At 31.6% G+C, this 15,548-nt stretch overlaps 1 protein-coding gene across 2 annotated transcripts in view; it reads right to left on the bottom strand.

Annotated features, from left to right (window-relative positions):
- Positions 1 to 726: 726 nt before the first annotated feature.
- LOC105202592 (TBC1 domain family member whacked) overlaps positions 727 to 15,548 on the bottom strand; it is a 42,048-nt gene continuing 27,226 nt past the window's right edge. Inside the window, exons 6-7 of one of the 2 annotated variants that reach the window (XR_005576641.1) lie at positions 1,687 to 1,985; positions 727 to 1,394 (exon numbers count right to left, since the gene is read on the bottom strand). The gene's annotated coding sequence lies outside the window, so the exon portion shown is untranslated. Of the gene's footprint in view, positions 1,986 to 15,548 lie in introns of both variants that reach the window. The other variant, XR_005576640.1, reaches the window with a different exon arrangement.

Genomic DNA, 15,548 nt, shown 5'->3' with positions numbered 1-15,548 from the left:
AAAAACATTTTTTGTAAAAAAAAATTCTCAGATATTTCTTTTCGGAAATTCCTGAGCGGTCATCCATCAAAGTTGCGACTCCCGTGAACGTTGTTTGACTTCCGTGATCGTTGCAAACTGATCCCTCATGATGACTTGTAAACACTTTGTAGTCATATGTGTAAATAACTGATAGATCAGATCGATATAATATGTTATCGAAAAGATAAAACATGTATAATTAAAGAATATTATTTATAAAAAAATATATATAAATATTGTTTTTTTTTACTATTTTCACAAATGCGAAATAGAATCTGAAATAACTTTTCTGTTATTTGTTTAAATAAGAATGCAACTAAAAATTATGTGTTGATATAATACAATAATTAAATTAAATATAAAAAATTTCGGGAAGTTAGGTTAGGTTAGGTTTATAAAAGACGTCTAAAAGACGTCTTGCATGACCCAATTTTCAACTTTATGTTATCTGGATAAGAAAAGAAAATAGTGACGTTAATTATTTTTGTTAATTATACATTTGCAAAACTACATCTAATAGAAAAGAAATTTTTGAGTGGTTGAAAAGTAGTTAAAATAATTATTAATATTAACCATTGACGTTAAATAGACGTTTTTTCAACTTATTAATATCAACCATCAACGACATAGACGTCGAATAGACGTCTTTTCAACTTATAATATCAACCATCAACGACATAGACGTCGAATAAAAGTCTTTTCAACTTATCATTTCTCACTGAGTTTATTATTCTGTACTGTTTATTTCACACATGCACACATACCTGTTTTAACGTGTACACCCATGAAATTTGATTCTGTCCATGGGGAAATTTTCCAAACTAAAATGTCGCTATCTTTCTACATACTTACAGTTTATGATTAACGTAACAACCAATAAGCTCTAGTTGTTACATTAATCATAAACTGCAAGTATATAGAAAGTGGTGACTTCTTAGTTTGAAAAATTTCACCATGGACAGAATCAAATTCCATGGGTGTACAAGCACTCGGGAAGCATAAACAGAGTGAGGCTATTTATAGCTTCTCAGCTGATCGCCGAACAACGCGAATTCGCCGGTGCACGCATACGACACCTGCCTTGTAAATAATTCCGGATTTAAATCTCCGGCCATCTGTATATAATTCTGCGAATTGTCCGTCCGATTTCTGTTTTTTTATAGCGTCCGTCTCTTATATTCTTGCGGTTATTTGCTTGCTTGTTGCTTTTATTCTACAGTTTTCTTTTGTATTAAGTCATCAATTATTTTTATCATAAATCTTGTATATATTTTTCTTCTAAAAACCGAGTTAGCATTTAATTCTCTCTTGGCGATCCCTCGGGCTCTCGCCTCCGTTATTACCGCCCATGCGTGAAACGGGATCGTTACAACCTATAATAAGAATAAGAATAACATCTGCAAGAAAACTGAAAAAAGATTTTTTATAATAAAAATTTGTTTTTGTGTACGCATTTACAGACAGAAACGGATAGAATTCGTAGTTGTCTATCCATTTTTACAGACAGAAACCGATAGATTGAAACAAATTCTATCGGTTTCTGTTTGTAATTACGGATTAAGAAACGCATAAAATTTAGAAACGCAAAGCAGACAGAATACATTTTCTGTTCGTTTCTATCTGTAATTTTTACTAGGAAAGTGACGTCACAATTTAAAGATATACAAAGCAGCACGGTTTGCTTGATTTTTGTTGCCAGCGTGACGTCAGATCTTGCACGGGATACTCGATTTGTGATGTCAGTTTGCCATCAGATTATGTTACGTAGGTTATACTCAAATTGTGTCGCCAATTTGATGTCACGTTCTCTCAGCACAGGGTGCTCGATTTCTGCTAGTAGTCTGCCGTCAGATTGTGTTGCGCATGTCATGTTCGAATTCTGCCGCCTATCTGGCGTTATGTGCTGGCAGCATGGGGTGCTCGTCTGGTGCTGTCATTTTACTGATATAGGATATCAACAGGTTCTGTCAACAGAACATAAGCAGAATTTGAGATCAGTTGAGTTCAGTCTGCCAACACGTCTTGATCTGCCGCCAGCCTGCCAACATAGTGCTAATATTTTGTTGACTGAGTTACAACCACTTTTTTTCTGCCACCGATTATGCAGTGCATTAGATTTTTATAAATCACGTTCTAAATAATAAATATCTCATTACCAAGAGCATAAAATCTGCCAAACAACACTTTGACGAATGTAATCGTTCAAGTTTTAATAGAAAATATTATTTATAAACAAAATTATTCAATAAAATGAAAATGGGTGCCATATTACTCTCTTCTCCTCTATACAGAGTGCGAGAAAAGTTCCGGGACGTCGAAATATCTCGAAAACTAAGCATTTTAGGAAAAAGTGTTTCAGACAAAAGTTGTAGGGTTTAAAAAGATCTATTTACTGATCTTATCAGTTTGACCTTGGATGGCGTCGCCAAGGTCAGATCAAAATTACATTAACTTTTTTAAATGGAACACCTAACTTTTTATTGCATATTCTTGTAGCTTATCTCGAGACCTTTCCAAAACATTACAAGAAAGTTTATTTTCGTTGAGTACTTTCCGAGTTGTGAGGCTTGAAAGCTACAGTGTACTGTAGTGTGGGTCCAGCCAGTTAAGGCAAGTGTGGCGTGTGTCCGGCCAGTTAAGGCAAGTGTGGCGTGTGTCCGGCCAGTTAAGACAAGTGTTGCGTGTGTCCGGCCAGTTAAGGCAAGAGTGGCTGGACCCACACTACAGTACACTGTAGCTTTCAAGCCTCACAACTCAGAAAGTACTCAACGAAAATAAACTTTCTTGTAATGTTTTGGAAAGGTCTCGAGATAAGCTACAAGAATATGCAATAAAAAGTTAGGTGTTCCATTTAAAAAAGTTAATGTAATTTCGATCTGACCTTGGCGACGCCATCCAAGGTCAAACTGATAAGATCAGTAAATAGATCTTTTTAAACCCTACAACTTTTGTCTGAAACACTTTTTCCTAAAATGCTTAGTTTTCGAGATATTTCGCCGTCCCGGAACTTTTCTCGCACCCTGTATATTTAACATTTAACTACTTGCTGATTTTATTATTTATTTTAAAATCCATTCAAAAAACCTTTTAACTTATTTTACATAATTATTTGGAATAAAAATTTAAAATTAAACAATAAGAAGTTTTTTTATATTTAATTTAATTATTGTACCATTTTGATTTTTTTCAATTATATTCTTTTTTAAATAAACATCGGAAAAGTTATTCCAGGTGCTATTTATTTGTGAAAATCTATAAAAAACTAATTTTATATATGTTTATATAAATAATATGATTTAATTATATATGTTTCATCGTTTCTATAACATATATTGACCTGATCTATCAGTGAAATTCATGTGTTAACACAAAGTGTTCACAGATCACCACTATAGGGATTTCGCAGAAGTCGCAAAAGTTTCTAACAAAACGCTTCTGCAAAGCTAGCATCTCCACAATTTAAAAAAATTGAGAAAAGAATTCTGGTTTCATATAGGATAAAAACTCTTTTTTGATTTAAAATATTTTTATTTTTACTTTATTTAATTGTGAGACGGGATGGATACGGGAGGAGGTGCGTATTCCCCCCCCCCACCCTCCCGGTGTGTGTGTGTGGGGAGGGTTCCGATAGCGCCATTGAACTATACTCTAACTGGAATGGGCACTAGCCGCCAAAAAACGTGACGAGAGAGAGTCATTTCGAAGGGCCACCTCTCTTTGTCAGTACAGTCACGTTAGAAAGTTTTGCAGTACCGGCACATGAGAATAGATAAACGAGCGACTTGAGTGACATACATAAATAAAACAAAAGCAAAATTGTATTATATTTTTTTAAGTATTTAAGTAACCTTTTAAGTAAAAGTTAATTTTTTCCTCGTTTCCACAAATTCCGTTACATGCTATATCAACATGAAAGTAAAGAAGAAATTTAACTTTTGAGAAGGAATGTAAGATGAATGCTGACGCATACGCAGAGTACGCTTAGAAAAAGAGAGGTGGCCCCTCGCATCATGCTATTTCTATCACGTTTTTCGCTTACGGACATTATATGGCAGTGTCCATTCCAGTTAGAGTATAGTCCAATGGATAGCGCACATCCCAATAGCCCACCAACCAATCATCTTGACTTATCTAACCCAACCTACTAGAGTCCTATATAAAGAGAGAAGCGACATCGAACCCCCACCACAACCTTCAGTATCCAATTGAGTCCTCCACCGCCATTTTGGGACCGCTCTAACGTCATCAAACACCATTCGTATCATTCTGCAACAGCTGTGTTCACAATATGGCTGCTCGCTTAGCCAATCAAGTATCAATCAAATTACCAATCAGAGCTTCGGACATCAATGTCGCTTCTCTCTTTATATAGGACTCTACAACCTACGGAAAATCTCTAGGCATCTGCTATTGTGAGTGGTTTGTGTGCTATCGGGATGTGCGCTATCGGGACCCGCCGGTGTGTGTGCACGCCCGCGTGCGGATGTGTGTGTGTGTGTGTGTGTGTGTGTGTGCGTGTGTGCGCGCGCGCGCGCGTGCATGTGTATTTAGTGCGGTTTCCAATTGTGTGCAATCGGGTCTGTAGACAATCAAGTCCGTGCGCAACAGGCCCGTGAAACAATGTATGTCCAATCATTACTGTATCTAATTGAATCCGTGTCCAATCGGAACCGTATACGATTGGATCAGATCGGGTTCATGTGCAATAGGGTCCGTGTCCGATTGAGAAATGCTCTTGTGTCTGATAGCTTATGTGCGCAATTGGGCCTCACTCATTATAATATTTACAGAATAGACGCAAATTTTCAGCCATCATGCAAAAATTTAAAACAAAAAAAAATTCTTGTAAATCATTATTTAAAAGGTGTTAAAAATTTGAAACATAAATGATTTAAGATAATTAAACCCTGCCTGCACCAAACGAAACAAGCACGTCACTATGACGTACGAACTCGTCGTATGTTACATCTCAGCAACGTCTCAACTGATGTTTAAAACGTGATTGACACTAGCGTGATTCACGCTAACATCAAAATTTCTGGTGACAGCGATGTTGTAATGACGTGTATTTTGTGACTTATGCAATGGGTTGAGCACTAATTGCAACCTGAAAATTGTCAACCAATTTTGAAAAATTAAAAATTAAATAAAATTATATATATATATGTATAGGGGAAACCGAGGCTATTTGTTGGACCTTTTTTTCTTTTGTGTCTCCTAAGTTCTATATTCATTAAAAAAAAAACATGGGACGGATTGAAAGGTTAAACCTTCTCCTTCATAATGCCGGTATAGACAGAACATGGAAGTGTATGTACAGTGAGGTGCAACGATTCGCAGGGTCATGTAGGTAGCTTGAGTTACCGACGCTGAGTCGGTAACGATAACGCACGCGCGCGCTCGGAACATGAATAATTTTATAGATCAAATGTTTTTATTATTTATGTTTATTACTTTATTAGTCTACATATTTGTGTATAACTATATATAATTATGTATGAAATATTTTTACTGGAAGTGAGAAAGATAAAGAAATAAATTAATATTTCTCAGATACTTTGTTTTCAATTTTAAATATAAATTTATTTAGTTTGATGTAATTATGTTTTTGTTTATACGCAATAGAAACAAAAACATAATTACATTAAACTAAATAAATTTATATTTAAAATTGAAAACAAAGTATCTGAGACATATTAATTTATTTCTTTATCTTTCTCACTTCCAGTAAAAATATTTCATACATAATTATATATAGTTATACACAAATATGTAGACTAATAAAGTAATAAACATAAATAATAAAAACATTTGATCTATAAAATTATTCATGTTCCGAGCGCGCGCGTGCGTTATCGTTACCGACTCAGCGTCGGTAACTCAAGCTACCTACATGACCCTGCGAATCGTTGCACCTCACTGTACACCCATGGAATTTAATTCTGTCCATGGGGAAATTTTCCAAACTGAGAAGTCGCTATCTTTCTACATACTTACAGTTCATGATTAACGTAACGACCAATAAGCTCTAGTCGTTTCATTAATCATGAACTGTGAGTATATAGAAAGTAGTGACTTCTCAATTTAGAAAATTTCCCCATGGACAGAATCAAATTCCGTGGGTGTACACCCAAGGACTTTGATTCTGTCAATGGGGAAATTTTCCAAACTGAGAAGCCGCTATCTTTCTACATATTTACAGTTTATGATTAACGTAATGACCAATAAGCTCTAGTGGTTTCATTAATCATGAACTGCGAGTATGTAGAAAGTGGTGACTTCTCAGTTTGGAAAATTTCCCCATGGACAGAATCAAAGTCCTTGGGTGTACATATAAATATGTCGACCAATGCCAAGAATTACGAATAGCCCCAAGCCCGAGATAATTTGTAACTAGTCCGGGAATATCCCAAAATTTGTTTTAAGTAGAAAGACTGTAAAAAAATTGTTGTTAAAACTTTTTTTTATTTAAAAAAAGATATAGGTATACAAAAAACGAATGCAAACATTGCATGTCTTTTTACGCCATCGATATGACAGATTTCCTAACCTCACAAGTGTCAATCTTTATCGCTTTATAACTTTTTACCTGCTTAAGAGCGACGATTTTATATTCATATTCATGTTCTATCTACTAAAATACACAATATTGTCCTAGTTTACACCGAGCACTTGATACGCATACTAACTAGTAATTTTCTATTAAATTATCTTAATTTTGGCAATAAATTTAAAAAATAGTATATTAAGTTGGTACAATATGAATCGAGATAATTAAATATATGTATTATGTATACACGCATTGTCGAAAGTAAGATAAATTAATAGAAAGTTACGAGTTAATACGCGTATCAAGTGTTCGGTGTAAACTAGGCCATTATCAAGTTTGAATAAAAAACTTCAGTTTACCTCAATGCTTAACTCTGCATAACGTAGACGTCTTTGACTATATAAATATGGACTGCTAGTACTCCTCCACTTTCCTATGTTTTCGTGTAAGAAAGATCTGCAACGCTTCCATCTCCTAAGTGGCAAAAACGTGAAACAAAAAAACGAGACAGCAATAGTAGAAAATCAGTAAAGAAAGAGACGGAATACAATATATCGCTTTGAATTTATACGTTCACTCCAAAATGTGCGATTATATTTCTGTAAAATAAGAATTAATTTTACTAAATTAAAAGAAAATAAATATAAAATATACACCTTTTATTATTAAAGATATATTTAAAAAAATTATATAATTTATATATATATATATATATATATAAAATAATAAAATATATAAAGCAAAAAACAGAAAGTAATTAAAAATAAAAACAAATAAGTGATGTCATATAAATAGAAGAAAGCCTCATTAGAGAACCGTCATTTTCGGGTAATAAAGTGTACAGTATAAATTATTGCCCGCTGAAAATAACAGTTTTAATTAAATTACGTTTTATAAAGTCTTTGCGTTCATTCAACGTAATTATTTTACCTTCATAAGCTAATTTAACGTTCAAATAATACGTAACAATTAATTTTATTATTACGTATTTGTGATTCTCTAATATTTCTAGATCTTTAATATGTGTGTCAAAGTTAATAAATAATGTATCTAATCTTAGATTTCTTAATGTTTCTTGAATCATTGTAGGAATTATATTTCTCATTTTTAATTTATTTTTTAATTTAAAAAAATTAAAAAGTTTAGGTTACAATGCAATTAACTAATAACTTACCCAAAAAATGGTACAGGAATGTGTTTCTCCCTTACACTTTTATATTTGATTGATTTACAACCATTTATAAAACAATATACTACTATTGTATTATATCACTCAATCGCACAAATGTTTATTACTGTCGCGTATAAAAGCCACACACCACACCATATGTTATTTTATATTGGAAATCGTCGCTTAGGAGATGATGGCGCTGTAGATGTTTCTTACAGCCTAAAAGAGCCAACTAGCAGTCCATATTTATATAGTCAAAGGTAGTAACGCAATCAACGTAAGGTTAGGGTTAACTATAGGCGCTGCAATCAGTATTAATGAATCATCCCGGTGCTCGATGTTACAAATATCCCCAACATCAACTGTGCGCATTATTGCGTACAACAAAAATAGACATTACACAGCAAAAAGTAAACACGAAATGTTTCAAATACATTCAACTGGACACGATACATTCAAAGTTTTTAAAAAAACCTTATTATCTTACTTAAATTTCGAAGAAATGCTGACTATCAGAAATTACTTTGACTATCGCAAAACACTTTTTTCACTACTACGACTTCAATATGACTCCGTTGCCAACAAAACTTTGTTAGCAACATCGTTACATTAGAACGTATTTACAGTCTTCTTCTTCTTATGGTTATTGGCACCCGTTCTCACGCCACAGAACCGGGAACGTTACGGCCATCCTTCGCGAATCAATAATGTGTTTTACAAATATCAAACAGCAAAATTCATGTAAGAAAGCAAAATCAATGTTAAGAAGGCAAAGTCTGTGCATGAGAACAACTACGTTGCTGATTGTGATGCAATCGATGGGTACAAAAATATAAGTGACAGCGACAACGTCCGAACTTGTATGCGGCCCCAAACGGACTCAACGTGTTTACAGTATTTAAAGTAAATTTTTAATATGTACACCCAAGGACTTTGATTCTGTCCATAAAAAAATTTTCCAAACTAAAAAATCGTATCTTTCTACATACTTAAGGGTCTCGCACATAAAATGCATAACATAACATAAGCACAACATAAGACCAATAGACCAATGAAAATGTTATGTAAATCAATATGGCGACTTTATGCTGGATGCTCATTGGCCCATCGGTCTGATGTTGTGCTTGTGTTACGTTATGCATTTCATGTGCGAGGCCCTTTACAGTTCATGATTAAGGCTCAATGCACACAGGACGCGTCAACGCGTTACGCGTGACGAATAGCCAATCATTCTTTTGCTTTCTTATTTCTTGTCATAAAAACGAAAAAATGATTGGCTATTTGCCACGCGTAACGCGTTGACGCGTCCTGTGTGCATTGAGCCTAACAGTATGTAGAAAGTGATGACTTCTCAGTTTGAAAAATTTCCCCATGGACAGAATCAAAGTCCTTGGGTGTACACTCAAGAACTTTGATTCTGTCCATGGGGAAATTTTCCAAACTGAGAAGTCATCACTTTCTACATACTCGCAGTTTATGATTAATGAAACGACTAAAGCTTATTGGTCGTTACGTTAATCATAAACTGTAAGTATGTAGAAAGATAGCGACTTCTCAGTTTGGAAAATTTCCCCATGGACAGAATCAAAGCATAGTATATACAGTAGCGATAGTGCGAGAAAAGTATGGATCAAATTTCTTCTGCGCATGCGTTGATTATACAATCAAGAATATGGCGGACTGTCATAACAATATCACATGATATCACGTATGTAGTCAAGCTGCACTAAACTGCGACGATATACCGGCAAATAAAATAAGTGTAAAAATTAGTAAAGCTGAGGAAAATTTTATATTATAATTATAATTTTATTATTATTATTTAAAATGAATGCAAGAGGAGGCTATTCTTGTGTTTTTGCTACATGCAAAAATATTTCTGGACGGACAGAAAATAATTCAAAATCTTACTACAATTTCTATTGTACTTTACTTCTTATTTTTTCATTTATTCTGCTTTCAAATTTCTATTATTTAATTAATGTATTTATGAGTTTTAACTGATATATGTCAACTGCTAACCCCATTTGCAACATCCTACACTTCCATGCAATGGGAACTAAATGTTTATTATCAACAATTATTAATTATGATTAATTTATTTAATATTTTTTTAGAATAACACCAAATATCTTGGAATCTTTCAAGATACGTATCATCTATTGCGATGAAAATGCTGCTACATACTGCAAGAGTCAATTTGTAAATAATTTCATACAAAAAAATGTGAAAAATATAATATTGGATTTTTTATTACTTCGTAAGTGGGAATTATTTAGACTTTAAGGTATTAACGATAATTAAATAAATTTTTATCGTTATATTATTATTTTCCCTATTCTTATTCTAATACCAGATAGCATAAATTTGTATAATTTCTCACATCTAAAATTGGGATATAAAACATCTTACAGACTACTTAAATTAAGATGTTTTAAAGATGCCTTATATTTCGATTTTAAACTTGTATTGCCTGAGATTGCCATTAAATTGTTAACTTACAATTATCACACTTCACATACTGTGTTATAATGTTATTAATTTATTCCAGAAATACATTGACATTAAAAAAATAAATCTATTTTAGTATATATAAGTATTGTTCGTTTTGTCTCTCGGGAGCTGCTCGGAGTCGCTCCGAACAAACCCAGCGACTTAATAGTGTTCTTTTAGACGGAAGTGATATAGAGGGCAATCGGGGTGAAAACTTGGTTCTGTTTTATTACCTGCCGTTAGAGCAGTTGAGAACCATTCAGGTCCACTCAGAGTTTCCCTGTAATGCTCCACCGCAAAACGACAGTTCAAGTCGGTTCCATTAGGGGGTCAATCATGTAATTTTACGTGGAACTTTTCACGTTTCACTTTTCACTTTTCATTTTTTCATTTTTCACTCATAGAGAGTTTACGTGAATCTTTTCACGCACAGCGATTATGTATGGATAATGCGCGGAAGTTTAAGTTGCGTTCCGAAATTCACCTTTAGAGGCTCGAATCTGTCATCGCAACTATCAAGCGGTCGTGAAAAAGGTTTCTACCTGCTTTTATAGTATAACTTTTACTGTAAAAATTTAATTATATAAAAAAAGAAATTGTAAAGAAATATATTCATAAATAAATAGCAATATTTCTTAGTTATAATGCATAAACTTAATTTACAAATATAATATATATTACATTTATTTTTGATGATCCATATATTGTAACAACTATTTTATTATGTAGTAATCTAATACTCAAAATTACATTGTAATTTAATTCAAGCATTGTTTTTCAAAATTAATTTTAATTAGTTTTTTATGTGTGCAAATTTTAAAGTAAATTAATTTCATTAGTCATTAAATTTAACTTTGTTTAATTAAAAAATATTGAATAATTTAGAATACGGACTTTGATCAAAACTGAATTCACGGCTCACACATGTATTTTCCAAATTTATAAGTTATAAACACTTACATGATTGATTAATATTTTATTTCACAAGACGCACCTTTCTTATATCATTGTGTATCAAAACGCGTTAAAGTATATTTTTATCTAAATTTGCATTTGATGAAGCCTCATTCTATATAATTATCAAAATATCAATTTGTCAAATATAAAAATCAAACATAATTATATGACAAAAACATTATTTTTATTTATGTATGTACATTACTTTATTCTATCAATGTAATGCAATACCAAAAAGATTAACCTCTTCAATAATATCTCTTCAAACTGTTACCACACTGTTACCACACTTTCATTCTTATTTCAAAATACATACAATTTATTAATTCCCTAAATTTTCACCTTTTCGCCATCACGGCTGATGGCAAAAAAGTTCACGTGAAAAAGTTCATATTTCTGCTCATGAGTGAGTTATATGATTCCGTGGAATCGTACATGATCGTGCAGTTCACGTGAAACTTTTCACTTTTCACGTTTCCGCCCTAGGGGAAATGTTACATGATAGGTTATATAATATAATATAATATTATATAACCCCCAGGTTATATAATAAACAACCGCGTGTTGAAATATATAAACGTTTAGAAATTTATTGCCGTGGCAAAAATGATAGCGTAAAGCAAGCGGGAGTGTAAATTGGGTCATCAGAACGTAAATAAAGCGTGTGAAAAGTGCAGGGTTGGGTAAGTTAATACATTTTTTAAACTAAATTAATTTAAAGTTAATGGTTTATATATAAAATTAATTTAGTTAGCGTTAAAAGTTACATAAACAACCCAGATAGCACAAAATATTTATAAAATATTTACTAAATATTTATAATATTTATTTTAATATTTTATAAACATTTATCAAAACATTTAATAAATGTTTTTATGGCCGTAGATTGGACTGATCATAAATATTTATCATAAATGTTTCAAAAATATTTATGATTTATGATAATTATTTTGAAAATGTTTGAAATATCCGCACAAATATTATATTACACCATATAATCCCAATGAGTAAAACAATATTTCTATATTTTAAAAAACAATTTTTGCAAAAAAATTTCATTCTTAGGAATTTTTTTCAGAAATTCCGAAGAGGTCACTCATCCAAGTCGCGACCAATATTTTAAAAAATATTTTAACAATATTTTTGATAAAGATTTTTATAATCTTTTTCCGTCATATGTATATAAAATATGTATAAAATATTTCTATAATATTTATAAAAAATATTTATGATAAATGTTTATTAATATTTATCATAAATATTGTGTGCTATTTGGGAAAAAACAAACTAGTTAAAAGTTACATTAAGAGTAAATTAACTGGAGTTAAATTAAAAATTAATTTTAAAAACATTCATATTAAATTACAAAATAATAATTTGTATAATAAATTTAAAAATAGTTAAAGTTAAAAATTAAATTATTAAATCATTAATTTTTAATTCTATAATTTTAAAAGAATACTTTTAAATAATAATCGTAAGGCAACGCTCGTAATGTGAATAAACACAAGTATAATGTTGAAAACGGTCAATTTAACGAGCAAAATTGATTTAATTCAGGATTTACAATTACATTAATATGGTCGCTAATAATTGGAACGTTTCGGATTTACTTAGCCTTCATCAGCCTATTAATACAGTTAAAAGTTCATCTCATTACAAAAGAATTTTCTTTCCTCTTAGATTTAAATTTCTACAAATAACAATTTTCCCTAAACTGTCTTCTTTTTAAAAATTATCGTGTGTATGTGTCCCATACCGTCTATAATTTTTTTTTCCTTTTTTTCCTGGGGGTCTATCATGTAACATTTCCCCTAGGGCGGAAACGTGAAAAGTGAAAAGTTTCACGTGAACTGCACGGGGTGTTTACGATAACTAATCGGGTCTTGGATTGGATTGAACAATGGTACTCAACGTAGGTATAGAAAATTTCCCTAGGCTAATTGGATTGACGATTGCTGTCTCAAATGTAATCCGATTGATGACGAAAGCGTGGAGACCGAGAAGCATGCTTGAAAAGTAAGTCTCTTTATTTTTAAATAATAACACAAAAAATCAAAGATAAAGTTAAAAAGAATGATTTGAATTTAGATTTATTGTAATTTTTTTTGTCTAAACACTGGATTTCGTTTAAATTTCTGTTTGTAAAAATTAATTAATCTATTCTAAAATTTGTGGTTATATCGGAAACAAATCAAAATTAATAAAAAATTATTAATTATTAGGTACATATTAAAGCATATAATATTTCAAGTATATCATATAAAATTCCTGTTTATTATAAACTTAGTAAAAATAACTTTGAAATTATTTAACTACATTATACATTAATCAATATTAATTTATATGTTAAAAATCAATAATGTCTCTGAAAATGTTTTTTTTTATTCTTTTCCAGATCGTAAATAAACTTCAACTCCAAGAATAAATAAAAATTACTGGAAAATGGATTGACATGAAAAAGGCATTATTGAACAATATCAATTTGTGCTAACTTAAAATTTGTAAAATCTGCTATTCTTTGTTAGTTGTTCATTAGAATAATAGTAATAATATAAGAACGGAATATACATAAATAAAATTAAAATAATTGTATGCATATATGATGCGTATATTCCAGTTTTATATTATTACTCTCTAATAAACAACTAATAAAGAAAAGTAGATTTTATAAATTTTAAGTTAGCACAAATTGATATTGTTCAATAATGCTCTCTTCATATAAATACATTTTCCAGTAATTTTTATTTATTCATGAAATTGAAGTTTATTTGCGATCTGGAAAAGAATAAAAAGAACATTTTTAGAAACATTATTGATTTTTAACATATAAATTAATATTGAATAATGTGTAATGTAGTTGAATGATTTCAAAGTTATTTTTACTAAGTTTATAATAAACAGGAATTTTATATGATGTGCTTAAAATATTATATGCTTTAATTTGTACCTAACAATTAATAATTGTTTTATTAATTTTGATTTGTTTCCGATATAACCACAAACTTTAGGATAGATTAATTAATTTTTACAAATAGAAATTTAAACGAAATTTAGTGTTTAGACAAAAAATATTACAATAAATCTAAATTCAAATCATTCTTTTTAACTTTATCTTTGATTTTTTGTGTGATTATTTAAAAAAATAAAGAGACTTACTTTTCAAGCATGCTTCTGCGTCTCCACGCTTCGTCATCAATCGGATCACATTTGAGACAGAGATCGTCAATCCGATTAGCCTAGGGAAATTTTCTATACTTACGTTGAGTACCATTGTTCAATCCAATCCGAGATCCGATTAGTTATCGTAAACACCCACGATCATGTATGTACACCCAAGGACTTTGATTCTGTCCATGGGGAAATTTTTCAAACTGAGAAGTCATCACTTTCTACATACTCGCAGTTCATGATTAATGAAACAACTAGAGCTTATTGGCCGTTACGTTAATCATAAACTGTAAATATGTAGAAAGATAGCGACTTCTCAGTTTGGAAAATTTCCCCATGGACAGAATCAAAGTCCTTGGGGTCGATCATGAAACTTTTTCCCTAAGGCGGAAACGTGAAAAGTGAAAAATTTCTCCATTAACTTCAATGGTAAAGATTTTCACTTTTCACGTTTCCGCCCCAGGGAAAAAGTTTCATGATTGTCCCCCTTGGGGTACACCCAAGGACTTTGATTCTGTCCATGGGGAAATTTTCCAAACTGAGAAGTCGCTATCTTTCTACATACTTACACTTCATGATTAACGTAACGACCAATAAGCTCTAGTCGTTTCATTAATCATGAACTGCGAGTATGTAGAAAGTGGTGACTTCTCAGTTTGGAAAATTTCCCCATGGACAGAATCAAAGTCCTTGGGTGTACGATTCCACGGAATCATGTAACTCACTCATGAGCGGAAATATGAACTTTTTCACGTGAACTTTTTCGCCATCAGGGGGTCGATCATGAAACTTTTTCCCTAGGGCGGAAACGTGAAAAGTGAAAATCTTTACCATTGAAGTTAATGGAGAAATTTTTCACTTTTCACGTTTCCGCCTTAGGGAAAAAGTTTCATGATCGACCCCCAGCCGTGATGGCGAAAAGGTGAAAATTTAGGGAATTAATAAATTGTATGTATTTTGGCTGCGTTCCGAAATTCACTGCCAGTACTGAAAATCTATAGTATACGTAACATGAACTATAGATTTTCAGTACTTGCAGTGTATATCGGAACGCAGCCTTTGAAATAAGAATGAAAGTGTGGTAACAGTGTGGTAACAGTTTGAAGAGGTATTATTGAAGAGGTTAACCTTTTTGGTATTGCATTGCGTTGATAGGATAAAGTAATACATACATAAATAAAAATA

The sequence above is a fragment of the Solenopsis invicta genome, unplaced genomic scaffold, assembly GCF_016802725.1.
Source record: "Solenopsis invicta isolate M01_SB unplaced genomic scaffold, UNIL_Sinv_3.0 scaffold_117, whole genome shotgun sequence".
Classification (NCBI taxonomy): domain Eukaryota; kingdom Metazoa; phylum Arthropoda; class Insecta; order Hymenoptera; family Formicidae; genus Solenopsis; species Solenopsis invicta.
Note: the sequence above shows the minus strand (reverse complement) of the source record. Positions and strands in the feature narration are given on the sequence as shown.